General features: G+C 40.2%; 39 non-coding genes and 1 pseudogene across 39 annotated transcripts; all 40 read right to left on the bottom strand.

Moving 5' to 3' along the window:
* Positions 1–41: 41 nt before the first annotated feature.
* Positions 42–160, bottom strand: LOC141319291 (5S ribosomal RNA). The gene has a single exon (XR_012353555.1). It is a non-coding gene; the product is annotated as a 5S ribosomal RNA (ribosomal RNA).
* Positions 161–244: 84 nt separating this feature from the next.
* LOC141345425 (5S ribosomal RNA) lies at positions 245–363 on the bottom strand. The gene has a single exon (XR_012357013.1). It is a non-coding gene; the product is annotated as a 5S ribosomal RNA (ribosomal RNA).
* Positions 364–1,165: 802 nt separating this feature from the next.
* LOC141308968 (5S ribosomal RNA) lies at positions 1,166–1,284 on the bottom strand. Its single transcript, XR_012347261.1, has one exon. It is a non-coding gene; the product is annotated as a 5S ribosomal RNA (ribosomal RNA).
* Positions 1,285–1,368: 84 nt separating this feature from the next.
* On the bottom strand, positions 1,369–1,487 carry LOC141319289 (5S ribosomal RNA). Its single transcript, XR_012353554.1, has one exon. It is a non-coding gene; the product is annotated as a 5S ribosomal RNA (ribosomal RNA).
* An 84-nt stretch (positions 1,488–1,571) lies between these two features.
* Positions 1,572–1,690, bottom strand: LOC141345411 (5S ribosomal RNA). The gene has a single exon (XR_012357010.1). It is a non-coding gene; the product is annotated as a 5S ribosomal RNA (ribosomal RNA).
* Positions 1,691–2,492: 802 nt separating this feature from the next.
* Positions 2,493–2,611, bottom strand: LOC141308957 (5S ribosomal RNA). Its single transcript, XR_012347260.1, has one exon. It is a non-coding gene; the product is annotated as a 5S ribosomal RNA (ribosomal RNA).
* Positions 2,612–2,694: 83 nt separating this feature from the next.
* On the bottom strand, positions 2,695–2,813 carry LOC141346296 (5S ribosomal RNA; annotated as a pseudogene).
* Positions 2,814–3,615: 802 nt separating this feature from the next.
* LOC141308945 (5S ribosomal RNA) lies at positions 3,616–3,734 on the bottom strand. Its single transcript, XR_012347259.1, has one exon. It is a non-coding gene; the product is annotated as a 5S ribosomal RNA (ribosomal RNA).
* Positions 3,735–3,818: 84 nt separating this feature from the next.
* LOC141319288 (5S ribosomal RNA) lies at positions 3,819–3,937 on the bottom strand. The gene has a single exon (XR_012353553.1). It is a non-coding gene; the product is annotated as a 5S ribosomal RNA (ribosomal RNA).
* An 84-nt stretch (positions 3,938–4,021) lies between these two features.
* On the bottom strand, positions 4,022–4,140 carry LOC141345404 (5S ribosomal RNA). The gene has a single exon (XR_012357009.1). It is a non-coding gene; the product is annotated as a 5S ribosomal RNA (ribosomal RNA).
* Positions 4,141–4,942: 802 nt separating this feature from the next.
* LOC141318989 (5S ribosomal RNA) lies at positions 4,943–5,061 on the bottom strand. Its single transcript, XR_012353271.1, has one exon. It is a non-coding gene; the product is annotated as a 5S ribosomal RNA (ribosomal RNA).
* An 84-nt stretch (positions 5,062–5,145) lies between these two features.
* Positions 5,146–5,264, bottom strand: LOC141318161 (5S ribosomal RNA). Its single transcript, XR_012352493.1, has one exon. It is a non-coding gene; the product is annotated as a 5S ribosomal RNA (ribosomal RNA).
* An 801-nt stretch (positions 5,265–6,065) lies between these two features.
* Positions 6,066–6,184, bottom strand: LOC141292350 (5S ribosomal RNA). Its single transcript, XR_012340498.1, has one exon. It is a non-coding gene; the product is annotated as a 5S ribosomal RNA (ribosomal RNA).
* An 84-nt stretch (positions 6,185–6,268) lies between these two features.
* On the bottom strand, positions 6,269–6,387 carry LOC141319409 (5S ribosomal RNA). The gene has a single exon (XR_012353667.1). It is a non-coding gene; the product is annotated as a 5S ribosomal RNA (ribosomal RNA).
* Positions 6,388–7,188: 801 nt separating this feature from the next.
* On the bottom strand, positions 7,189–7,307 carry LOC141317989 (5S ribosomal RNA). The gene has a single exon (XR_012352333.1). It is a non-coding gene; the product is annotated as a 5S ribosomal RNA (ribosomal RNA).
* Positions 7,308–7,391: 84 nt separating this feature from the next.
* Positions 7,392–7,510, bottom strand: LOC141319287 (5S ribosomal RNA). The gene has a single exon (XR_012353552.1). It is a non-coding gene; the product is annotated as a 5S ribosomal RNA (ribosomal RNA).
* An 84-nt stretch (positions 7,511–7,594) lies between these two features.
* On the bottom strand, positions 7,595–7,713 carry LOC141345396 (5S ribosomal RNA). The gene has a single exon (XR_012357008.1). It is a non-coding gene; the product is annotated as a 5S ribosomal RNA (ribosomal RNA).
* An 802-nt stretch (positions 7,714–8,515) lies between these two features.
* LOC141308934 (5S ribosomal RNA) lies at positions 8,516–8,634 on the bottom strand. Its single transcript, XR_012347258.1, has one exon. It is a non-coding gene; the product is annotated as a 5S ribosomal RNA (ribosomal RNA).
* Positions 8,635–8,718: 84 nt separating this feature from the next.
* Positions 8,719–8,837, bottom strand: LOC141344998 (5S ribosomal RNA). Its single transcript, XR_012356891.1, has one exon. It is a non-coding gene; the product is annotated as a 5S ribosomal RNA (ribosomal RNA).
* An 84-nt stretch (positions 8,838–8,921) lies between these two features.
* LOC141319138 (5S ribosomal RNA) lies at positions 8,922–9,040 on the bottom strand. The gene has a single exon (XR_012353411.1). It is a non-coding gene; the product is annotated as a 5S ribosomal RNA (ribosomal RNA).
* An 801-nt stretch (positions 9,041–9,841) lies between these two features.
* LOC141292344 (5S ribosomal RNA) lies at positions 9,842–9,960 on the bottom strand. Its single transcript, XR_012340497.1, has one exon. It is a non-coding gene; the product is annotated as a 5S ribosomal RNA (ribosomal RNA).
* An 84-nt stretch (positions 9,961–10,044) lies between these two features.
* On the bottom strand, positions 10,045–10,163 carry LOC141319408 (5S ribosomal RNA). Its single transcript, XR_012353666.1, has one exon. It is a non-coding gene; the product is annotated as a 5S ribosomal RNA (ribosomal RNA).
* Positions 10,164–10,965: 802 nt separating this feature from the next.
* On the bottom strand, positions 10,966–11,084 carry LOC141308923 (5S ribosomal RNA). Its single transcript, XR_012347257.1, has one exon. It is a non-coding gene; the product is annotated as a 5S ribosomal RNA (ribosomal RNA).
* Positions 11,085–12,963: 1,879 nt separating this feature from the next.
* On the bottom strand, positions 12,964–13,082 carry LOC141319197 (5S ribosomal RNA). Its single transcript, XR_012353468.1, has one exon. It is a non-coding gene; the product is annotated as a 5S ribosomal RNA (ribosomal RNA).
* Positions 13,083–13,883: 801 nt separating this feature from the next.
* Positions 13,884–14,002, bottom strand: LOC141298733 (5S ribosomal RNA). The gene has a single exon (XR_012341634.1). It is a non-coding gene; the product is annotated as a 5S ribosomal RNA (ribosomal RNA).
* Positions 14,003–14,086: 84 nt separating this feature from the next.
* LOC141311178 (5S ribosomal RNA) lies at positions 14,087–14,205 on the bottom strand. Its single transcript, XR_012348648.1, has one exon. It is a non-coding gene; the product is annotated as a 5S ribosomal RNA (ribosomal RNA).
* An 801-nt stretch (positions 14,206–15,006) lies between these two features.
* LOC141298641 (5S ribosomal RNA) lies at positions 15,007–15,125 on the bottom strand. Its single transcript, XR_012341614.1, has one exon. It is a non-coding gene; the product is annotated as a 5S ribosomal RNA (ribosomal RNA).
* Positions 15,126–15,209: 84 nt separating this feature from the next.
* LOC141344992 (5S ribosomal RNA) lies at positions 15,210–15,328 on the bottom strand. The gene has a single exon (XR_012356890.1). It is a non-coding gene; the product is annotated as a 5S ribosomal RNA (ribosomal RNA).
* An 84-nt stretch (positions 15,329–15,412) lies between these two features.
* LOC141318159 (5S ribosomal RNA) lies at positions 15,413–15,531 on the bottom strand. The gene has a single exon (XR_012352491.1). It is a non-coding gene; the product is annotated as a 5S ribosomal RNA (ribosomal RNA).
* Positions 15,532–19,150: 3,619 nt separating this feature from the next.
* LOC141292339 (5S ribosomal RNA) lies at positions 19,151–19,269 on the bottom strand. Its single transcript, XR_012340496.1, has one exon. It is a non-coding gene; the product is annotated as a 5S ribosomal RNA (ribosomal RNA).
* An 84-nt stretch (positions 19,270–19,353) lies between these two features.
* LOC141319407 (5S ribosomal RNA) lies at positions 19,354–19,472 on the bottom strand. Its single transcript, XR_012353665.1, has one exon. It is a non-coding gene; the product is annotated as a 5S ribosomal RNA (ribosomal RNA).
* Positions 19,473–20,273: 801 nt separating this feature from the next.
* On the bottom strand, positions 20,274–20,392 carry LOC141308912 (5S ribosomal RNA). The gene has a single exon (XR_012347256.1). It is a non-coding gene; the product is annotated as a 5S ribosomal RNA (ribosomal RNA).
* An 84-nt stretch (positions 20,393–20,476) lies between these two features.
* LOC141319286 (5S ribosomal RNA) lies at positions 20,477–20,595 on the bottom strand. The gene has a single exon (XR_012353551.1). It is a non-coding gene; the product is annotated as a 5S ribosomal RNA (ribosomal RNA).
* An 84-nt stretch (positions 20,596–20,679) lies between these two features.
* On the bottom strand, positions 20,680–20,798 carry LOC141345389 (5S ribosomal RNA). Its single transcript, XR_012357007.1, has one exon. It is a non-coding gene; the product is annotated as a 5S ribosomal RNA (ribosomal RNA).
* An 802-nt stretch (positions 20,799–21,600) lies between these two features.
* Positions 21,601–21,719, bottom strand: LOC141317683 (5S ribosomal RNA). Its single transcript, XR_012352046.1, has one exon. It is a non-coding gene; the product is annotated as a 5S ribosomal RNA (ribosomal RNA).
* An 84-nt stretch (positions 21,720–21,803) lies between these two features.
* Positions 21,804–21,922, bottom strand: LOC141319285 (5S ribosomal RNA). The gene has a single exon (XR_012353550.1). It is a non-coding gene; the product is annotated as a 5S ribosomal RNA (ribosomal RNA).
* Positions 21,923–22,006: 84 nt separating this feature from the next.
* LOC141345382 (5S ribosomal RNA) lies at positions 22,007–22,125 on the bottom strand. The gene has a single exon (XR_012357006.1). It is a non-coding gene; the product is annotated as a 5S ribosomal RNA (ribosomal RNA).
* Positions 22,126–22,927: 802 nt separating this feature from the next.
* Positions 22,928–23,046, bottom strand: LOC141308901 (5S ribosomal RNA). Its single transcript, XR_012347255.1, has one exon. It is a non-coding gene; the product is annotated as a 5S ribosomal RNA (ribosomal RNA).
* Positions 23,047–23,130: 84 nt separating this feature from the next.
* LOC141344986 (5S ribosomal RNA) lies at positions 23,131–23,249 on the bottom strand. The gene has a single exon (XR_012356888.1). It is a non-coding gene; the product is annotated as a 5S ribosomal RNA (ribosomal RNA).
* An 802-nt stretch (positions 23,250–24,051) lies between these two features.
* LOC141318353 (5S ribosomal RNA) lies at positions 24,052–24,170 on the bottom strand. The gene has a single exon (XR_012352673.1). It is a non-coding gene; the product is annotated as a 5S ribosomal RNA (ribosomal RNA).
* Positions 24,171–24,238: the final 68 nt, after the last annotated feature.

Below are 24,238 nucleotides of genomic sequence, written 5' to 3'. Positions count from 1 at the left end.
TAAAAGCCAGCATATTATATAAATAGTGAAGAAAAGGCAAAAGCTTACAGCACCTGGTATTCCCAGGCGGTCTCCCATCCAAGTACTAACAAGGCCCGACGCTGCTTAGCTTCCGAGATCAGACGAGGTCGGGCGCTCTCAGCGCGGTATGGCCATAATCGAGGGCTGCTCCAAAATGTGGGCTATTTAAAGATCAGCCTCCGTAAAAGCCAGCATATTATATAAATAGTGAAGAAAAGGCAAAAGCTTACAGCACCTGGTATTCCCAGGCGGTCTCCAATCCAAGTACTAACCAGGCCCGACGCTGCTTAGCTTCCGAGATCAGACGAGGTCGGGCACTCTCAGCGCGGTATGGCCATAATCGAGGGCTGCTCCAAAAAGTGGGCTATTTAAAGATTAGCCTCCGTAAAAGCCAGCATATTATATAAATAGTGAAGAAAAGCCAAAAGCTTACAGCACCTGATATTCCCAGGCGGTCTCCCATAAAAGTGTAACAATCGGCCTTATCAGCCGAGTTACAAGACTAAAATGGTGTCAGATTTAACTGTGAGAAATGACTAGTGGTTAAAAGAATGAGACATAAAAGAAAATTGGTTTAAATAGATTTGGTGTATTTACAAGGTTCACATAAAAGACTTTAAAACAACACGATAAAACTAGGGTCAACTCTGTTAAAAGAATACAGTTCATTTGTCCATACCCTAAAAACAGGTAAACTCTGTTAAAAGAATACAGTTCATTTGTCCATACCCTAAAAACAGTCCAAGAATCCCAGTGTGTTGATAAGTCCAATGTGAGTGTCCACCAGTGTATATACAATCCACAGAAAGTGTAATCCAAAGTTTGCAGGTGGTGAATGGAAAGTTGAGCTGTAAAATTAGCAACTCCTCAATCCAACAGTTTGGTGACTGTCCTTTGTTTGTCATGCTGCTCTCTTATACAGTTGTACTTCCTGCTTCCTGTCATGTGTCTAGTCACATGAAAGGCCAACCATCCATTTATTAAAGACACATACACTTAAAATGTTAAGAGTAATAAAATGGCCTAAAAAACATGTAAAACACTTAAAACTCTATAATACATTTAAATGATTGTAATAAATAGAGCGGTAAAACACGTCTTTCTAAAAGCCAGCATATTATATAAATAGTGAAGAAAAGGCAAAAGCTTACAGCACCTGGTATTCCCAGGCGGTCTCCCATCCAAGTACTAAACAGGCCCGACGCTGCTTAGCTTCCGAGATCAGACGAGATCGGGCGCTCTCAGCGCGGTATGGCCATAAGCGAGGGCTGCTCCAAAAAGTGGGCTATTTAAAGATCAGCCTCCGTAAAAGCCAGCATATTATATAAATAGTGAAGAAAAGGCAAAAGCTTACAGCACCTGGTATTCCCAGGCGGTCTCCCATCCAAGTACTAACAAGGCCCGACGCTGCTTAGCTTCCGAGATCAGACGAGGTCGGGCGCTCTCAGCGCGGTATGGCCATAATCGAGGGCTGCTCCAAAATGTGGGCTATTTAAAGATCAGCCTCCGTAAAAGCCAGCATATTATATAAATAGTGAAGAAAAGGCAAAAGCTTACAGCACCTGGTATTCCCAGGCGGTCTCCAATCCAAGTACTAACCAGGCCCGACGCTGCTTAGCTTCCGAGATCAGACGAGGTCGGGCACTCTCAGCGCGGTATGGCCATAATCGAGGGCTGCTCCAAAAAGTGGGCTATTTAAAGATTAGCCTCCGTAAAAGCCAGCATATTATATAAATAGTGAAGAAAAGCCAAAAGCTTACAGCACCTGATATTCCCAGGCGGTCTCCCATAAAAGTGTAACAATCGGCCTTATCAGCCGAGTTACAAGACTAAAATGGTGTCAGATTTAACTGTGAGAGATGACTAGTGGTTAAAAGAATGAGACATAAAAGAAAATTGGTTTAAATAGATTTGGTGTATTTACAAGGTTCACATAAAAGACTTTAAAACAACACGATAAAACTAGGGTCAACTCTGTTAAAAGAATACAGTTCATTTGTCCATACCCTAAAAACAGGTAAACTCTGTTAAAAGAATACAGTTCATTTGTCCATACCCTAAAAACAGTTCAAGAATCCCAGTGTGTTGATAAGTCCAATGTGAGTGTCCACCAGTGTATATACAATCCACAGAAAGTGTAATCCAAATTTTGCAGGTGGTGAATGGAAAGTTGAGCTCTAAAATTAGCAACTCCTCAATCCAACAGTTTGGTGACTGTCCTTTGTTTGTCATGCTGCTCTCTTATACAGTTGTACTTCCTGCTTCCTGTCATGTGTCTAGTCACATGAAAGGCCAACCATCCATTTATTAAAGACACATACACTTAAAATGTTAAGAGTAATAAAATGGCCTAAAAAACATGTAAAACACTTAAAACTCTATAATACATTTAAATGATTGTAATAAATAGAGCGGTAAAACACGTCTTTCTAAAAGCCAGCATATTATATAAATAGTGAAGAAAAGGCAAAAGCTTACAGCACCTGGTATTCCCAGGCGGTCTCCCATCCAAGTACTAAACAGGCCCGACGCTGCTTAGCTTCCGAGATCAGACGAGATCGGGCGCTCTCAGCGCGGTATGGCCATAAGCGAGGGCTGCTCCAAAAAGTGGGCTATTAAAGATCAGCCTCCGTAAAAGCCAGCATATTATATAAATAGTGAAGAAAAGGCAAAAGCTTACAGCACCTGGTATTCCCAGGCGGTCTCCCATCCAAGTACTAACAAGGCCCGACGCTACTTAGCTTCCGAGATCAGACGAGGTCAGGCGCTCTCAGCGCGGTATGGCCATAATCGAGGGCTGCTCCAAAAAGTGGGCTATTTAAAGATTAGCCTCCGTAAAAGCCAGCATATTATATAAATAGTGAAGAAAAGCCAAAAGCTTACAGCACCTGATATTCCCAGGCGGTCTCCCATAAAAGTGTAACAATCGGCCTTATCAGCCGAGTTACAAGACTAAAATGGTGTCAGATTTAACTGTGAGAGATGACTAGTGGTTAAAAGAATGAGACATAAAAGAAAATTGGTTTAAATAGATTTGGTGTATTTACAAGGTTCACATAAAAGACTTTAAAACAACACGATAAAACTAGGGTCAACTCTGTTAAAAGAATACAGTTCATTTGTCCATACCCTAAAAACAGGTAAACTCTGTTAAAAGAATACAGTTCATTTGTCCATACCCTAAAAACAGTCCAAGAATCCCAGTGTGTTGATAAGTCCAATGTGAGTGTCCACCAGTGTATATACAATCCACAGAAAGTGTAATCCAAATTTTGCAGGTGGTGAATGGAAAGTTGAGCTCTAAAATTAGCAACTCCTCAATCCAACAGTTTGGTGACTGTCCTTTGTTTGTCATGCTGCTCTCTTATACAGTTGTACTTCCTGCTTCCTGTCATGTGTCTAGTCACATGAAAGGCCAACCATCCATTTATTAAAGACACATACACTTAAAATGTTAAGAGTAATAAAATGGCCTAAAAAACATGTAAAACACTTAAAACTCTATAATACATTTAAATGATTGTAATAAATAGAGCGGTAAAACACGTCTTTCTAAAAGCCAGCATATTATATAAATAGTGAAGAAAAGGCAAAAGCTTACAGCACCTGGTATTCCCAGGCGGTCTCCCATCCAAGTACTAAACAGGCCCGACGCTGCTTAGCTTCCGAGATCAGACGAGATCGGGCGCTCTCAGCGCGGTATGGCCATAAGCGAGGGCTGCTCCAAAAAGTGGGCTATTTAAAGATCAGCCTCCGTAAAAGCCAGCATATTATATAAATAGTGAAGAAAAGGCAAAAGCTTACAGCACCTGGTATTCCCAGGCGGTCTCCCATCCAAGTACTAACAAGGCCCGACGCTGCTTAGCTTCCGAGATCAGACGAGGTCGGGCGCTCTCAGCGCGGTATGGCCATAATCGAGGGCTGCTCCAAAATGTGGGCTATTTAAAGATCAGCCTCCGTAAAAGCCAGCATATTATATAAATAGTGAAGAAAAGGCAAAAGCTTACAGCACCTGGTATTCCCAGGCGGTCTCCAATCCAAGTACTAACCAGGCCCGACGCTGCTTAGCTTCCGAGATCAGACGAGGTCGGGCACTCTCAGCGCGGTATGGCCATAATCGAGGGCTGCTCCAAAAAGTGGGCTATTTAAAGATTAGCCTCCGTAAAAGCCAGCATATTATATAAATAGTGAAGAAAAGCCAAAAGCTTACAGCACCTGATATTCCCAGGCGGTCTCCCATAAAAGTGTAACAATCGGCCTTATCAGCCGAGTTACAAGACTAAAATGGTGTCAGATTTAACTGTGAGAGATGACTAGTGGTTAAAAGAATGAGACATAAAAGAAAATTGGTTTAAATAGATTTGGTGTATTTACAAGGTTCACATAAAAGACTTTAAAACAACACGATAAAACTAGGGTCAACTCTGTTAAAAGAATACAGTTCATTTGTCCATACCCTAAAAACAGGTAAACTCTGTTAAAAGAATACAGTTCATTTGTCCATACCCTAAAAACAGTCCAAGAATCCCAGTGTGTTGATAAGTCCAATGTGAGTGTCCACCAGTGTATATACAATCCACAGAAAGTGTAATCCAAATTTTGCAGGTGGTGAATGGAAAGTTGAGCTCTAAAATTAGCAACTCCTCAATCCAACAGTTTGGTGACTGTCCTTTGTTTGTCATGCTGCTCTCTTATACAGTTGTACTTCCTGCTTCCTGTCATGTGTCTAGTCACATGAAAGGCCAACCATCCATTTATTAAAGACACATACACTTAAAATGTTAAGAGTAATAAAATGGCCTAAAAAACATGTAAAACACTTAAAACTCTATAATACATTTAAATGATTGTAATAAATAGAGCGGTAAAACACGTCTTTCTAAAAGCCAGCATATTATATAAATAGTGAAGAAAAGGCAAAAGCTTACAGCACCTGGTATTCCCAGGCGGTCTCCCATCCAAGTACTAAACAGGCCCGACGCTGCTTAGCTTCCGAGATCAGACGAGATCGGGCGCTCTCAGCGCGGTATGGTCATAATCGAGGGCTGCTCCAAAATGTGGGCTATTTAAAGATCAGCCTCCGTAAAAGCCAGCATATTATATAAATAGTGAAGAAAAGGCAAAAGCTTACAGCACCTGGTATTCCCAGGCGGTCTCCAATCCAAGTACTAACCAGGCCCGACGCTGCTTAGCTTCCGAGATCAGACGAGATCGGGCGCTCTCAGCGCGGTATGGCCATAAGCGAGGGCTGCTCCAAAAAGTGGGCTATTTAAAGATTAGCCTCCGTAAAAGCCAGCATATTATATAAATAGTGAAGAAAAGCCAAAAGCTTACAGCACCTGATATTCCCAGGCGGTCTCCCATAAAAGTGTAACAATCGGCCTTATCAGCCGAGTTACAAGACTAAAATGGTGTCAGATTTAACTGTGAGAGATGACTAGTGGTTAAAAGAATGAGACATAAAAGAAAATTGGTTTAAATAGATTTGGTGTATTTACAAGGTTCACATAAAAGACTTTAAAACAACACGATAAAACTAGGTCAACTCTGTTAAAAGAATACAGTTCATTTGTCCATACCCTAAAAACAGGTAAACTCTGTTAAAAGAATACAGTTCATTTGTCCATAGCCTAAAAACAGTCCAAGAATCCCAGTGTGTTGATAAGTCCAATGTGAGTGTCCACCAGTGTATATACAATCCACAGAAAGTGTAATCCAAAGTTTGCAGGTGGTGAATGGAAAGTTGAGCTCTAAAATTAGCAACTCCTCAATCCAACAGTTTGGTGACTGTCCTTTGTTTGTCATGCTGCTCTCTTATACAGTTGTACTTCCGGCTTCCTGTCATGTGTCTAGTCACATGACAGGCCAACCATCCATTTATTAAAGACACATACACTTAAAATGTTAAGAGTAATAAAATGGCCTAAAAAACATGTAAAACACTTAAAACTCTATAATACATTTAAATGATTGTAATAAATAGAGCGGTAAAACACGTCTTTCTAAAAGCCAGCATATTATATAAATAGTGAAGAAAAGGCAAAAGCTTACAGCACCTGGTATTCCCAGGCGGTCTCCCATCCAAGTACTAACCAGGCCCGACGCTGCTTAGCTTCCGAGATCAGACGAGATCGGGCGCTCTCAGCGCGGTATGGCCATAAGCGAGGGCTGCTCCAAAAAGTGGGCTATTTAAAGATCAGCCTCCGTAAAAGCCAGCATATTATATAAATAGTGAAGAAAAGGCAAAAGCTTACAGCACCTGGTATTCCCAGGCGGTCTCCAATCCAAGTACTAACCAGGCCCGACGCTGCTTAGCTTCCGAGATCAGACGAGGTCGGGCGCTCTCAGCGCGGTATGGCCATAATCGAGGGCTGCTCCAAAAAGTGGGCTATTTAAAGATTAGCCTCCGTAAAAGCCAGCATATTATATAAATAGTGAAGAAAAGGCAAAAGCTTACAGCACCTGGTATTCCCAGGCGGTCTCCCATAAAAGTGTAACAATCGGCCTTATCAGCCGAGTTACAAGACTAAAATGTTGTCAGATTTAACTGTGAGAGATGACTAGTGGTTAAAAGAATGAGACATAAAAGAAAATTGGTTTAAATAGATTTGGTGTATTTACAAGGTTCACATAAAAGACTTTAAAACAACACGATAAAACTAGGTCAACTCTGTTAAAAGAATACAGTTCATTTGTCCATACCCTAAAAACAGGTAAACTCTGTTAAAAGAATACAGTTCATTTGTCCATACCCTAAAAACAGTCCAAGAATCCCAGTGTGTTGATAAGTCCAATGTGAGTGTCCACCAGTGTATATACAATCCACAGAAAGTGTAATCCAAAGTTTGCAGGTGGTGAATGGAAAGTTGAGCTGTAAAATTAGCAACTCCTCAATCCAACAGTTTGGTGACTGTCCTTTGTTTGTCATGCTGCTCTCTTATACAGTTGTACTTCCTGCTTCCTGTCATGTGTCTAGTCACATGAAAGGCCAACCATCCATTTATTAAAGACACATACACTTAAAATGTTAAGAGTAATAAAATGGCCTAAAAAACATGTAAAACACTTAAAACTCTATAATACATTTAAATGATTGTAATAAATAGAGCGGTAAAACACGTCTTTCTAAAAGCCAGCATATTATATAAATAGTGAAGAAAAGGCAAAAGCTTACAGCACCTGGTATTCCCAGGCGGTCTCCCATCCAAGTACTAAACAGGCCCGACGCTGCTTAGCTTCCGAGATCAGACGAGATCGGGCGCTCTCAGCGCGGTATGGCAATAAGCGAGGGCTGCTCCAAAAAGTGGGCTATTTAAAGATCAGCCTCCGTAAAAGCCAGCATATTATATAAATAGTGAAGAAAAGGCAAAAGCTTACAGCACCTGGTATTCCCAGGCGGTCTCCCATCCAAGTACTAACAAGGCCCGACGCTGCTTAGCTTCCGAGATCAGACGAGGTCGGGCGCTCTCAGCGCGGTATGGCCATAATCGAGGGCTGCTCCAAAATGTGGGCTATTTAAAGATCAGCCTCCGTAAAAGCCAGCATATTATATAAATAGTGAAGAAAAGGCAAAAGCTTACAGCACCTGGTATTCCCAGGCGGTCTCCAATCCAAGTACTAACCAGGCCCGACGCTGCTTAGCTTCCGAGATCAGACGAGGTCGGGCACTCTCAGCGCGGTATGGCCATAATCGAGGGCTGCTCCAAAAAGTGGGCTATTTAAAGATTAGCCTCCGTAAAAGCCAGCATATTATATAAATAGTGAAGAAAAGCCAAAAGCTTACAGCACCTGATATTCCCAGGCGGTCTCCCATAAAAGTGTAACAATCGGCCTTATCAGCCGAGTTACAAGACTAAAATGGTGTCAGATTTAACTGTGAGAAATGACTAGTGGTTAAAAGAATGAGACATAAAAGAAAATTGGTTTAAATAGATTTGGTGTATTTACAAGGTTCACATAAAAGACTTTAAAACAACACGATAAAACTAGGGTCAACTCTGTTAAAAGAATACAGTTCATTTGTCCATACCCTAAAAACAGGTAAACTCTGTTAAAAGAATACAGTTCATTTGTCCATACCCTAAAAACAGTCCAAGAATCCCAGTGTGTTGATAAGTCCAATGTGAGTGTCCACCAGTGTATATACAATCCACAGAAAGTGTAATCCAAATTTTGCAGGTGGTGAATGGAAAGTTGAGCTCTAAAATTAGCAACTCCTCAATCCAACAGTTTGGTGACTGTCCTTTGTTTGTCATGCTGCTCTCTTATACAGTTGTACTTCCTGCTTCCTGTCATGTGTCTAGTCACATGAAAGGCCAACCATCCATTTATTAAAGACACATACACTTAAAATGTTAAGAGTAATAAAATGGCCTAAAAAACATGTAAAACACTTAAAACTCTATAATACATTTAAATGATTGTAATAAATAGAGCGGTAAAACACGTCTTTCTAAAAGCCAGCATATTATATAAATAGTGAAGAAAAGGCAAAAGCTTACAGCACCTGGTATTCCCAGGCGGTCTCCCATCCAAGTACTAAACAGGCCCGACGCTGCTTAGCTTCCGAGATCAGACGAGATCGGGCGCTCTCAGCGCGGTATGGCCATAAGCGAGGGCTGCTCCAAAAAGTGGGCTATTTAAAGATCAGCCTCCGTAAAAGCCAGCATATTATATAAATAGTGAAGAAAAGGCAAAAGCTTACAGCACCTGGTATTCCCAGGCGGTCTCCCATCCAAGTACTAACAAGGCCCGACGCTGCTTAGCTTCCGAGATCAGACGAGGTCAGGCGCTCTCAGCGCGGTATGGCCATAATCGAGGGCTGCTCCAAAATGTGGGCTATTTAAAGATCAGCCTCCGTAAAAGCCAGCATATTATATAAATAGTGAAGAAAAGGCAAAAGCTTACAGCACCTGGTATTCCCAGGCGGTCTCCAATCCAAGTACTAACCAGGCCCGACGCTGCTTAGTTTCCGAGATCAGACGAGATCGGGCGCTCTCAGCGCGGTATGGCCATAAGCGAGGGCTGCTCCAAAAAGTGGGCTATTTAAAGATCAGCCTCCGTAAAAGCCAGCATATTATATAAATAGTGAAGAAAAGGCAAAAGCTTACAGCACCTGGTATTCCCAGGCGGTCTCCCATAAAAGTGTAACAATCGGCCTTATCAGCCGAGTTACAAGACTAAAATGGGGTCAGATTTAACTGTGAGAGATGACTAGTGGTTAAAAGAATGAGACATAAAAGAAAATTGGTTTAAATAGATTTGGTGTATTTACAAGGTTCACATAAAAGACTTTAAAACAACACGATAAAACTAGGTCAACTCTGTTAAAAGAATACAGTTCATTTGTCCATACCCTAAAAACAGGTAAACTCTGTTAAAAGAATACAGTTCATTTGTCCATACCCTAAAAACAGTCCAAGAATCCCAGTGTGTTGATAAGTCCAATGTGAGTGTCCACCAGTGTATATACAATCCACAGAAAGTGTAATCCAAAGTTTGCAGGTGGTGAATGGAAAGTTGAGCTCTAAAATTAGCAACTCCTCAATCCAACAGTTTGGTGACTGTCCTTTGTTTGTCATGCTGCTCTCTTATACAGTTGTACTTCCGGCTTCCTGTCATGTGTCTAGTCACATGACTGGCCAACCATCCATTTATTAAAGACACATACACTTAAAATGTTAAGAGTAATAAAATGGCCTAAAAAACATGTAAAACACTTAAAACTCTATAATACATTTAAATGATTGTAATAAATAGAGCGGTAAAACACGTCTTTCTAAAAGCCAGCATATTATATAAATAGTGAAGAAAAGGCAAAAGCTTACAGCACCTGGTATTCCCAGGCGGTCTCCCATCCAAGTACTAACCAGGCCCGACGCTGCTTAGCTTCCGAGATCAGACGAGATCGGGCGCTCTCAGCGCGGTATGGCCATAAGCGAGGGCTGCTCCAAAAAGTGGGCTATTTAAAGATCAGCCTCCGTAAAAGCCAGCATATTATATAAATAGTGAAGAAAAGGCAAAAGCTTACAGCACCTGGTATTCCCAGGCGGTCTCCAATCCAAGTACTAACCAGGCCCGACGCTGCTTAGCTTCCGAGATCAGACGAGGTCGGGCGCTCTCAGCGCGGTATGGCCATAATCGAGGGCTGCTCCAAAAAGTGGGCTATTTAAAGATTAGCCTCCGTAAAAGCCAGCATATTATATAAATAGTGAAGAAAAGGCAAAAGCTTACAGCACCTGGTATTCCCAGGCGGTCTCCCATAAAAGTGTAACAATCGGCCTTATCAGCCGAGTTACAAGACTAAAATGTTGTCAGATTTAACTGTGAGAGATGACTAGTGGTTAAAAGAATGAGACATAAAAGAAAATTGGTTTAAATAGATTTGGTGTATTTACAAGGTTCACATAAAAGACTTTAAAACAACACGATAAAACTAGGGTCAACTCTGTTAAAAGAATACAGTTCATTTGTCCATACCCTAAAAACAGGTAAACTCTGTTAAAAGAATACAGTTCATTTGTCCATACCCTAAAAACAGTCCAAGAATCCCAGTGTGTTGATAAGTCCAATGTGAGTGTCCACCAGTGTATATACAATCCACAGAAAGTGTAATCCAAATTTTGCAGGTGGTGAATGGAAAGTTGAGCTCTAAAATTAGCAACTCCTCAATCCAACAGTTTGGTGACTGTCCTTTGTTTGTCATGCTGCTCTCTTATACAGTTGTACTTCCTGCTTCCTGTCATGTGTCTAGTCACATGAAAGGCCAACCATCCATTTATTAAAGACACATACACTTAAAATGTTAAGAGTAATAAAATGGCCTAAAAAACATGTAAAACACTTAAAACTCTATAATACATTTAAATGATTGTAATAAATAGAGCGGTAAAACACGTCTTTCTAAAAGCCAGCATATTATATAAATAGTGAAGAAAAAGCAAAAGCTTACAGCACCTGGTATTCCCAGGCGGTCTCCCATCCAAGTACTAAACAGGCCCGACGCTGCTTAGCTTCCGAGATCAGACGAGATCGGGCGCTCTCAGCGCGGTATGGCCATAAGCGAGGGCTGCTCCAAAAAGTGGGCTATTTAAAGATCAGCCTCCGTAAAAGCCAGCATATTATATAAATAGTGAAGAAAAGGCAAAAGCTTACAGCACCTGGTATTCCCAGGCGGTCTCCCATAAAAGTGTAACAATCGGCCTTATCAGCCGAGTTACAAGACTAAAATGGGGTCAGATTTAACTGTGAGAGATGACTAGTGGTTAAAAGAATGAGACATAAAAGAAAATTGGTTTAAATAGATTTGGTGTATTTACAAGGTTCACATAAAAGACTTTAAAACAACACGATAAAACTAGGGTCAACTCTGTTAAAAGAATACAGTTCATTTGTCCATACCCTAAAAACAGGTAAACTCTGTTACAGTTTTTTACGATTGTTTACACTCTAAAATAAACATTTCCACACAATTTGCAAAATTCTACTCCAAGGAGCAAAACACCGCCACAGATTTGCACAACATTACACACAACGTCTGCTTCACTCTTTTTGCAAAACATTACACACAGTGATTTGTAAAACTCTACACACATTTCAACACCTTAGACACAGATAAGGATTGTGAGGTTACTTTCTTGTCAGTACAAAGCCCCGGATTGCCAATGATCACACTAATGAACAAATTGGATAAACACATCCACAAGGTTTGGAAGCACACATGTGCTAATTTGAAAACGCAGCACTCAGGTGTGCTATAAAAGGCAGCAGGTGAGTTCACCTGTATTCATCAGAAATTATGTGGATGAAATCTTATGGCCTGATCCAGCCAGACAGAGAGATAAGGAATAGTTACAGTAGTTGTGTTGCTTTTTTTTCTAGAGTCAAACTGTATGTACTTCATGCAGTAATTTTTATTTGTCTACAGATTTTATTTGTTTCATTGATTTCATTGTTGGTTGATTACTGTATCTGATTATGGTAAGAAATACTGTATTTCTTGAATTTAAATAAATACTTGAAATATTCAGTCTGCCGCATCAGTGTTGTGCAGTGCTTGGTAAGTTTATAGTAGGCCTATTTGTGTACATTCTCCCTCTATCTCAAACTAATTATGAAGAATGTTGTTTGTTACTATTTTGTTTTGTCATCGAAATGATCCCTTACATAACAATGTCTGCCCAAAAATCTAGCACATGCTATTTCCTAAAATTAGTTTTTTTTTTTTACAAATGTGTTTTTTATTTATCACAGCAGTGTGAAACTGTCTGCAATAGTGTCTGATCATTCAGGACTGTGTTGGTTAAATGAAAACTAATAGCATTTTCACAAATATGTGTATATGTTTTGACTGAAATGTGTATGTTTTGACTGAAGTGTGTCATTTTGCAAACAATCTAGGAATTCTGCAAATTGAGTGTGGTGTTTGGATAATTGTGATTATATTTTGAAAAAAAGAACCCGGTTTTCAAAATTGTGTGTAAACAATTGCAAAAAACTGTAAAAGAATACAGTTCATTTGTCCATACCCTAAAAACAGTCCAAGAATCCCAGTGTGTTGATAAGTCCAATGTGAGTGTCCACCAGTGTATATACAATCCACAGAAAGTGTAATCCAAAGTTTGCAGGTGGTGAATGGAAAGTTGAGCTCTAAAATTAGCAACTCCTCAATCCAACAGTTTGGTGACTGTCCTTTGTTTGTCATGCTGCTCTCTTATACAGTTGTACTTCCTGCTTCCTGTCATGTGTCTAGTCACATGACAGGCCAACCATCCATTTATTAAAGACACATACACTTAAAATGTTAAGAGTAATAAAATGGCCTAAAAAACATGTAAAACACTTAAAACTCTATAATACATTTAAATGATTGTAATAAATAGAGCGGTAAAACACGTCTTTCTAAAAGCCAGCATATTATATAAATAGTGAAGAAAAGGCAAAAGCTTACAGCACCTTGTATTCCCAGGCAGTCTCCAATCCAAGTACTAACCAGGCCCGACGCTGCTTAGCTTCCGAGATCAGACGAGATCGGGCGCTCTCAGCGCGGTATGGCCATAAGCGAGGGCTGCTCCAAAAAGTGGGCTATTTAAAGATCAGCCTCCGTAAAAGCCAGCATATTATATAAATAGTGAAGAAAAGGCAAAAGCTTACAGCACCTGGTATTCCCAGGCGGTCTCCCATAAAAGTGTAACAATCGGCCTTATCAGCCGAGTTACAAGACTAAAATGGGGTCAGATTTAACTGTGAGAGATGACTAGTGGTTAAAAGAATGAGACATAAAAGAAGATTGGTTTAAATAGATTTGGTGTATTTACAAGGTTCACATAAAAGACTTTAAAACAACACGATAAAACTAGGTCAACTCTGTTAAAAGAATACAGTTCATTTGTCCATACCCTAAAAACAGGTAAACTCTGTTAAAAGAATACAGTTCATTTGTCCATACCCTAAAAACAGTCCAAGAATCCCAGTGTGTTGATAAGTCCAATGTGAGTGTCCACCAGTGTATATACAATCCACAGAAAGTGTAATCCAAAGTTTGCAGGTGGTGAATGGAAAGTTGAGCTCTAAAATTAGCAACTCCTCAATCCAACAGTTTGGTGACTGTCCTTTGTTTGTCATGCTGCTCTCTTATACAGTTGTACTTCCGGCTTCCTGTCATGTGTCTAGTCACATGACAGGCCAACCATCCATTTATTAAAGACACATACACTTAAAATGTTAAGAGTAATAAAATGGCCTAAAAAACATGTAAAACACTTAAAACTCTATAATACATTTAAATGATTGTAATAAATAGAGCGGTAAAACACGTCTTTCTAAAAGCCAGCATATTATATAAATAGTGAAGAAAAGGCAAAAGCTTACAGCACCTGGTATTCCCAGGCGGTCTCCCATCCAAGTACTAACCAGGCCCGACGCTGCTTAGCTTCCGAGATCTGACGAGATCGGGCGCTCTCAGCGCGGTATGGCCATAAGCGAGGTCTGCTCCAAAAAGTGGGCTATTTAAAGATCAGCCTCAGTAAAAGCCAGCATATTATATAAATAGTGAAGAAAAGGCAAAAGCTTACAGCACCTGGTATTCCAAGGTGGTCTCCCATCCAAGTACTAACCAGGCCCGACGCTGCTTAGCTTCCGAGATCAGACGAGATCGGGCGCTCTCAGCGCGGTATGGCCATAAGCGAGGGCTGCTCCAAAAAGTGGGCTATTTAAAGATCAGCCTCCGTAAAAGCCAGCATATTATATAAATAGTGAAGAAAAGGCAAAAGCTTACAGCACCTGGTATTCCCAGGCGGTCTCCCATAAAAGTGTAACAATCGGCCTTATCAGCCGAGTTACAAGACTAAAATGGGGTCAGATTTAACTGTGAGAGATGACTAGTGGTTAAAAGAATGAGACATAAAAGAAAATTGGTTTAAATAGATTTGGTGTATTTACAAGGTTCACATAAAAGACTTTAAAACAACACGATAAAACTAGGTCAACTCTGTTAAAAGAATACAGTTCATTTGTCCATACCCTAAAAACAGGTAAACTCTGTTAAAAGAATACAGTTCATTTGTCCATACCCTAAAAACAGTCCAAGAATCCCAGTGTGTTGATAAGTCCAATGTGAGTGTCCACCAGTGTATATACAATCCACAGAAAGTGTAATCCAAAGTTTGCAGGTGGTGAATGGAAAGTTGAGCTCTAAAATTAGCAACTCCTCAATCCAACAGTTTGGTGACTGTCCTTTGTTTGTCATGCTGCTCTCTTATACAGTTGTACTTCCGGCTTCCTGTCATGTGTCTAGTCACATGACAGGCCAACCATCCATTTATTAAAGACACATACACTTAAAATGTTAAGAGTAATAAAATGGCCTAAAAAACATGTAAAACACTTAAAACTCTATAATACATTTAAATGATTGTAATAAATAGAGCGGTAAAACACGTCTTTCTAAAAGCCAGCATATTATATAAATAGTGAAGAAAAGGCAAAAGCTTACAGCACCTGGTATTCCCAGGCGGTCTCCCATCCAAGTACTAACCAGGCCCGACGCTGCTTAGCTTCCGAGATCTGACGAGATCGGGCGCTCTCAGCGCGGTATGGCCATAAGCGAGGACTGCTCCAAAAAGTGGGCTATTTAAAGATCAGCCTCAGTAAAAGCCAGCATATTATATAAATAGTGAAGAAAAGGCAAAAGCTTACAGCACCTGGTATTCCCAGGCGGTCTCCCATCCAAGTACTAACAAGGCCCGACGCTGCTTAGCTTCCGAGATCAGACGAGGTCAGGCGCTCTCAGCGCGGTATGGCCATAATCGAGGGCTGCTCCAAAATGTGGGCTATTTAAAGATCAGCCTCCGTAAAAGCCAGCATATTATATAAATAGTGAAGAAAAGGCAAAAGCTTACAGCACCTGGTATTCCCAGGCGGTCTCCAATCCAAGTACTAACCAGGCCCGACGCTGCTTAGCTTCCGAGATCAGACGAGATCGGGCGCTCTCAGCGCGGTATGGCCATAAGCGAGGGCTGCTCCAAAAAGTGGGCTATTTAAAGATTAGCCTCCGTAAAAGCCAGCATATTATATAAATAGTGAAGAAAAGCCAAAAGCTTACAGCACCTGATATTCCCAGGCGGTCTCCCATAAAAGTGTAACAATCGGCCTTATCAGCCGAGTTACAAGACTAAAATGGTGTCAGATTTAACTGTGAGAGATGACTAGTGGTTAAAAGAATGAGACATAAAAGAAAATTGGTTTAAATAGATTTGGTGTATTTACAAGGTTCACATAAAAGACTTTAAAACAACACGATAAAACTAGGTCAACTCTGTTAAAAGAATACAGTTCATTTGTCCATACCCTAAAAACAGGTAAACTCTGTTAAAAGAATACAGTTCATTTGTCCATACCCTAAAAACAGTCCAAGAATCCCAGTGTGTTGATAAGTCCAATGTGAGTGTCCACCAGTGTATATACAATCCACAGAAAGTGTAATCCAAAGTTTGCAGGTGGTGAATGGAAAGTTGAGCTCTAAAATTAGCAACTCCTCAATCCAACAGTTTGGTGACTGTCCTTTGTTTGTCATGCTGCTCTCTTATACAGTTGTACTTCCGGCTTCCTGTCATGTGTCTAGTCACATGACAGGCCAACCATCCATTTATTAACCCTCATGTACTGTTCCGGGTCAATTTGACCCGTTTTGATTTTTGAGTTGTCAGATATACTAGTTAACCTAGGTTTTTCTTTTTAAATTTAGGTGACTTTTCCTCATTTAGTGTCATGAACATGCATGCAAAGTTTCAACACAATGATGTTTTTTGGCATGTCTAAAAAAAAAAATGTTACGTTCGTACTGTTCCCGGGTCAATTTGACCCGCCTATTTTAATGTTCTAGGGCAACCCTACCGACCCAAAATTGTACAATTTCTTGGTTATATTTTGTTATTTTAGTTTTTTACTAGCCTATGAAGCCAAAAAATCTGATTTTCCCACTTATTTCAATGCAGAAATATATTTTGTCAGCTACAAATGGTAAAAATGAGCTATCATTTATATTTGCAACTTATCTAAAATACGATTAAAACTATCTTGTTTTTCTTGATATTTTGTGTGTTTTTCTCATTTAGGGTCATGAACATGCATGCAAAGTTTCAACATGCCGATGTGTTTTGGCATGTCTAAAAAAATTTTTGTTACGTTCGTACTGTTCCCGGGTCAATTTGACCCACCTATTTTAATGTTCTAGCGCAACTCTACAGACCCAAAAAAGTAGTATTTATTGGTTATATTTTGTTATTTTAGTTTTTTACTAGCCTAAGAAGCCAAAACAAGGAGATTTCCCCCACTTATTTCAATACAGAAAAATATTTTGTCAGCCACAGATGGTAAAAATTAGCTCTCATTTATTTTTGCAATCTGTCTGAAATACCATTAAAACTATGTTGTTTTTCTTGATATTTTGAGTGTTTTTCGCATTTAGGGTCATGAACATGCATGCAAAGTTTCAACATGCCGATGTGTTTTGGCATGTCTAAAAAAAAAAATGTTACGTTCGTACTGTTCCCGGGTCAATTTGACCCACCTATTTTAATGCTCTAAGGCAACTCTACAGACCCAAAATAGTAACATTTCTTGGTTATATTTTGTTATTTTAGTTTTTTACTAGCCTAGGAAGCCAAAAAAAGGGATTTCCCCCACTTATTTCAATACAGAAAAAATATTTTGTCAGCTACAGATGGTAAAAATGAGCTCTCATTTATTTTTGCAATCTATCTGAAATGCTATTAAAACTATGTTGTTTTTCTTGATATTTTGTGGGTTTTTCTCATTTGGGGTCATGAACATGCATGCAAAGTTTCAACACGCTAATGTGTTGTTAAATGTACATACAGACAAGCCTATACGTTCGTAATGTTTGTGGGTCATTTTGACCCACATAGCCAGCTATTCAAAAGCACCTGTACAGACACAAAATAACATTTGCTCTTCAACTCCAGTCCAAGTGTTTTACTAATTTCAGCTCTAACCCTAACCAAACACACTTAAAGTTAAATCACAGTATTTAGAATTAAGTGTAAATTGCAGAAAGACAAATGTAAAAAAAAAAAAAAGTCAGACAGATAGTATAAAAAACAAAACATTTCTTTGTTTGTTTTTGTTATGTCTTGTTTCACGCTCCTCTGTGAGCATCATTCACTTTTTGCCTAAGTTGGGTCATTTTTTGTTCTGTAGACTAAATTCATAAATTCAAGGAATTACTCAAGACAAGATGAGCACACAGCAAGTGCATGCTTTCTGCATACAAATTTCTTGCACTTCACACACATGGTTCTGGTTTTGCTGTCACGTTTGGGTGGGCACACATCACATCTCTTCCTTTTTTTCCCAACATCTCTGCTCACTTTTTCGTTTTCTGTGGAACTGACTCTGGATCCACCTGCTTGCACTGACTCAACAAAAGCTGAAGCCGCTGGAGATCGAGGTGGACAGGTGCGTCTCTGGATCTCAGGCGTGATGAGAGCTCTTCCCAGCTCTTCCAGGAACACCCGACGTTTGTATGCTGACACGTCCAGGATGTTGTAGAAGACGACCAAAGGCCAACGGACAGTCTTGCGCTGACAGCTGAAGGAGTATGTAACTGGGCCTGAAGCCAAAGGTGGAGTCGACAACTTGGACAGAGTTCAATCCTCCTTCAGCTGTCAGCGCAAGACTGTCCGTTGGCCTTTGGTCATCTTCTACAACATCCTGGACGTGTCAGCATTCAAACGTTGGAAGTGGAAGAGCTGGGAAGAGCTCTCATCACGCCTGAGATCCAGAGACGCACCTGTCCACCTCGATCTCCAGCGGCTTCAGCTTTTGTTGAGTCAGTGCAAGCTGGTGGATCCAGAGTCAGTTCCACAGAAAACGAAGAAGTGAGCAGAGATGTTGGGAAAAAAAGGAAGAGATGTGATGTGTGCCCATCCAAACGTGACAGCAAAACCAGAACCATGTGTGTGAAGTGCAAGAAATTTGTATGCAGAAAGCATGCACTTGCTGTGTGCTCATCTTGTCTTGAGTAATTCCTTGAATTTATTAATTTAGTCTACAGAACAAAAAATGACCCAACTTAGGCAAAAAGTGAACGTTTTTTTCATTATACAGCAATATTAAATTGTTCAGTTCTGATGTTTTGAGCAGCAAATGCAAAACAACAAAAACAAGTTAAAACAAACCAGCAAAAAAAGTCAGCATACTTTGTATTTTCAAAATTTGTCAAAACAAAACTGTAAAAAAAAAAAAAAAGAAATAAAAATGTTTTGGAAACATATTCATACATCATATGTTCCATTTGATGAGTATTCATATAAAAAAGTTTACTGTTAGTACCTGAGTCTTTGTTGTTTTCATAGTGTGATTTTTGGCAAATTGTATTGAATCCAGTTAGGGTCAATTTGACCCAGACCGTACAGGAAGTAACTGAAATCGAACAGTACATGAGGGTTAAAGACACATACACTTAAAATGTTAAGAGTAATAAAATGGCCTAAAAACATGTAAAACACTTAAAACTCTATAATACATTTAAATGATTGTAATAAATAGAGCGGTAAAACACGTCTTTCTAAAAGCCAGCATATTATATAAATAGTGAAGAAAAGGCAAAAGCTTACAGCACCTGGTATTCCCAGGCGGTCTCCCATCCAAGTACTAACCAGGCCCGACGCTGCTTAGCTTCCGAGATCAGACGAGATCGGGCGCTCTCAGCGCGGTATGGCCATAAGCGAGGGCTGCTCCAAAAAGTGGGCTATTTAAAGATCAGCCTCCGTAAAAGCCAGCATATTATATAAATAGTGAAGAAAAGGCAAAAGCTTACAGCACCTGGTATTCCCAGGCGGTCTCCAATCCAAGTACTAACCAGGCCCGACGCTGCTTAGCTTCCGAGATCAGACGAGGTCGGGCGCTCTCAGCGCGGTATGGCCATAATCGAGGGCTGCTCCAAAAAGTGGGCTATTTAAAGATTAGCCTCCGTAAAAGCCAGCATATTATATAAATAGTGAAGAAAAGGCAAAAGCTTACAGCACCTGGTATTCCCAGGCGGTCTCCCATAAAAGTGTAACAATCGGCCTTATCAGCCGAGTTACAAGACTAAAATGTTGTCAGATTTAACTGTGAGAGATGACTAGTGGTTAAAAGAATGAGACATAAAAGAAAATTGGTTTAAATAGATTTGGTGTATTTACAAGGTTCACATAAAAGACTTTAAAACAACACGATAAAACTAGGTCAACTCTGTTAAAAGAATACAGTTCATTTGTCCATACCCTAAAAACAGGTAAACTCTGTTAAAAGAATACAGTTCATTTGTCCATACCCTAAAAACAGTCCAAGAATCCCAGTGTGTTGATAAGTCCAATGTGAGTGTCCACCAGTGTATATACAATCCACAGAAAGTGTAATCCAAAGTTTGCAGGTGGTGAATGGAAAGTTGAGCTGTAAAATTAGCAACTCCTCAATCCAACAGTTTGGTGACTGTCCTTTGTTTGTCATGCTGCTCTCTTATACAGTTGTACTTCCTGCTTCCTGTCATGTGTCTAGTCACATGAAAGGCCAACCATCCATTTATTAAAGACACATACACTTAAAATGTTAAGAGTAATAAAATGGCCTAAAAAACATGTAAAACACTTAAAACTCTATAATACATTTAAATGATTGTAATAAATAGAGCGGTAAAACACGTCTTTCTAAAAGCCAGCATATTATATAAATAGTGAAGAAAAGGCAAAAGCTTACAGCACCTGGTATTCCCAGGCGGTCTCCCATCCAAGTACTAAACAGGCCCGACGCTGCTTAGCTTCCGAGATCAGACGAGATCGGGCGCTCTCAGCGCGGTATGGCCATAAGCGAGGGCTGCTCCAAAAAGTGGGCTATTTAAAGATCAGCCTCCGTAAAAGCCAGCATATTATATAAATAGTGAAGAAAAGGCAAAAGCTTACAGCACCTGGTATTCCCAGGCGGTCTCCCATCCAAGTACTAACAAGGCCCGACGCTGCTTAGCTTCCGAGATCAGACGAGGTCGGGCGCTCTCAGCGCGGTATGGCCATAATCGAGGGCTGCTCCAAAATGTGGGCTATTTAAAGATCAGCCTCCGTAAAAGCCAGCATATTATATAAATAGTGAAGAAAAGGCAAAAGCTTACAGCACCTGGTATTCCCAGGCGGTCTCCAATCCAAGTACTAACCAGGCCCGACGCTGCTTAGCTTCCGAGATCAGACGAGGTCGGGCACTCTCAGCGCGGTATGGCCATAATCGAGGGCTGCTCCAAAAAGTGGGCTATTTAAAGATTAGCCTCCGTAAAAGCCAGCATATTATATAAATAGTGAAGAAAAGCCAAAAGCTTACAGCACCTGATATTCCCAGGCGGTCTCCCATAAAAGTGTAACAATCGGCCTTATCAGCCGAGTTACAAGACTAAAATGGTGTCAGATTTAACTGTGAGAGATGACTAGTGGTTAAAAGAATGAGACATAAAAGAAAATTGGTTTAAATAGATTTGGTGTATTTACAAGGTTCACATAAAAGACTTTAAAACAACACGATAAAACTAGGGTCAACTCTGTTAAAAGAATACAGTTCATTTGTCCATACCCTAAAAACAGGTAAACTCTGTTAAAAGAATACAGTTCATTTGTCCATACCCTAAAAACAGTCCAAGAATCCCAGTGTGTTGATAAGTCCAATGTGAGTGTCCACCAGTGTATATACAATCCACAGAAAGTGTAATCCAAATTTTGCAGGTGGTGAATGGAAAGTTGAGCTCTAAAATTAGCAACTCCTCAATCCAACAGTTTGGTGACTGTCCTTTGTTTGTCATGCTGCTCTCTTATACAGTTGTACTTCCTGCTTCCTGTCATGTGTCTAGTCACATGAAAGGCCAACCATCCATTTATTAAAGACACATACACTTAAAATGTTAAGAGTAATAAAATGGCCTAAAAAACATGTAAAACACTTAAAACTCTATAATACATTTAAATGATTGTAATAAATAGAGCGGTAAAACACGTCTTTCTAAAAGCCAGCATATTATATAAATAGTGAAGAAAAGGCAAAAGCTTACAGCACCTGGTATTCCCAGGCGGTCTCCCATCCAAGTACTAAACAGGCCCGACGCTGCTTAGCTTCCGAGATCAGACGAGATCAGGCGCTCTCAGCGCGGTATGGCCATAAGCGAGGGCTGCTCCAAAAAGTGGGCTATTTAAAGATCAGCCTCCGTAAAAGCCAGCATATTATATAAATAGTGAAGAAAAGGCAAAAGCTTACAGCACCTGGTATTCCCAGGCGGTCTCCCATCCAAGTACTAACAAGGCCCGACGCTGCTTAGCTTCCGAGATCAGACGAGGTCGGGCGCTCTCAGCGCGGTATGGCCATAATCGAGGGCTGCTCCAAAATGTGGGCTATTTAAAGATCAGCCTCCGTAAAAGCCAGCATATTATATAAATAGTGAAGAAAAGGCAAAAGCTTACAGCACCTGGTATTCCCAGGCGGTCTCCAATCCAAGTACTAACCAGGCCCGACGCTGCTTAGCTTCCGAGATCAGACGAGGTCGGGCACTCTCAGCGCGGTATGGCCATAATCGAGGGCTGCTCCAAAAAGTGGGCTATTTAAAGATTAGCCTCCGTAAAAGCCAGCATATTATATAAATAGTGAAGAAAAGCCAAAAGCTTACAGCACCTGATATTCCCAGGCGGTCTCCCATAAAAGTGTAACAATCGGCCTTATCAGCCGAGTTACAAGACTAAAATGGTGTCAGATTTAACTGTGAGAAATGACTAGTGGTTAAAAGAATGAGACATAAAAGAAAATTGGTTTAAATAGATTTGGTGTATTTACAAGGTTCACATAAAAGACTTTAAAACAACACGATAAAACTAGGGTCAACTCTGTTAAAAGAATACAGTTCATTTGTCCATACCCTAAAAACAGGTAAACTCTGTTAAAAGAATACAGTTCATTTGTCCATACCCTAAAAACAGTCCAAGAATCCCAGTGTGTTGATAAGTCCAATGTGAGTGTCCACCAGTGTATATACAATCCACAGAAAGTGTAATCCAAATTTTGCAGGTGGTGAATGGAAAGTTGAGCTCTAAAATTAGCAACTCCTCAATCCAACAGTTTGGTGACTGTCCTTTGTTTGTCATGCTGCTCTCTTATACAGTTGTACTTCCTGCTTCCTGTCATGTGTCTAGTCACATGAAAGGCCAACCATCCATTTATTAAAGACACATACACTTAAAATGTTAAGAGTAATAAAATGGCCTAAAAAACATGTAAAACACTTAAAACTCTATAATACATTTAAATGATTGTAATAAATAGAGCGGTAAAACACGTCTTTCTAAAAGCCAGCATATTATATAAATAGTGAAGAAAAGGCAAAAGCTTACAGCACCTGGTATTCCCAGGCGGTCTCCCATCCAAGTACTAAACAGGCCCGACGCTGCTTAGCTTCCGAGATCAGACGAGATCGGGCGCTCTCAGCGCGGTATGGCCATAAGCGAGGGCTGCTCCAAAAAGTGGGCTATTTAAAGATCAGCCTCCGTAAAAGCCAGCATATTATATAAATAGTGAAGAAAAGGCAAAAGCTTACAGCACCTGGTATTCCCAGGCGGTCTCCCATCCAAGTACTAACAAGGCCCGACGCTGCTTAGCTTCCGAGATCAGACGAGGTCAGGCGCTCTCAGCGCGGTATGGCCATAATCGAGGGCTGCTCCAAAAAGTGGGCTATTTAAAGATTAGCCTCCGTAAAAGCCAGCATATTATATAAATAGTGAAGAAAAGCCAAAAGCTTACAGCACCTGATATTCCCAGGCGGTCTCCCATAAAAGTGTAACAATCGGCCTTATCAGCCGAGTTACAAGACTAAAATGGTGTCAGATTTAACTGTGAGAGATGACTAGTGGTTAAAAGAATGAGACATAAAAGAAAATTGGTTTAAATAGATTTGGTGTATTTACAAGGTTCACATAAAAGACTTTAAAACAACACGATAAAACTAGGGTCAACTCTGTTAAAAGAATACAGTTCATTTGTCCATACCCTAAAAACAGGTAAACTCTGTTAAAAGAATACAGTTCATTTGTCCATACCCTAAAAACAGTCCAAGAATCCCAGTGTGTTGATAAGTCCAATGTGAGTGTCCACCAGTGTATATACAATCCACAGAAAGTGTAATCCAAATTTTGCAGGTGGTGAATGGAAAGTTGAGCTCTAAAATTAGCAACTCCTCAATCCAACAGTTTGGTGACTGTCCTTTGTTTGTCATGCTGCTCTCTTATACAGTTGTACTTCCTGCTTCCTGTCATGTGTCTAGTCACATGAAAGGCCAACCATCCATTTATTAAAGACACATACACTTAAAATGTTAAGAGTAATAAAATGGCCTAAAAAACATGTAAAACACTTAAAACTCTATAATACATTTAAATGATTGTAATAAATAGAGCGGTAAAACACGTCTTTCTAAAAGCCAGCATATTATATAAATAGTGAAGAAAAGGCAAAAGCTTACAGCACCTGGTATTCCCAGGCGGTCTCCCATCCAAGTACTAAACAGGCCCGACGATGCTTAGCTTCCGAGATCAGACGAGATCGGGCGCTCTCAGCGCGGTATGGCCATAAGCGAGGGCTGCTCCAAAAAGTGGGCTATTTAAAGATCAGCCTCCGTAAAAGCCAGCATATTATATAAATA

This window comes from Garra rufa, chromosome 1 (genome assembly GCF_049309525.1).
Source record: "Garra rufa chromosome 1, GarRuf1.0, whole genome shotgun sequence".
Classification (NCBI taxonomy): Eukaryota; Metazoa; Chordata; class Actinopteri; order Cypriniformes; family Cyprinidae; genus Garra; species Garra rufa.
The sequence above is the reverse complement of the archived record's forward strand: the minus strand, read 5'-3'. Positions and strand labels throughout refer to the sequence as shown.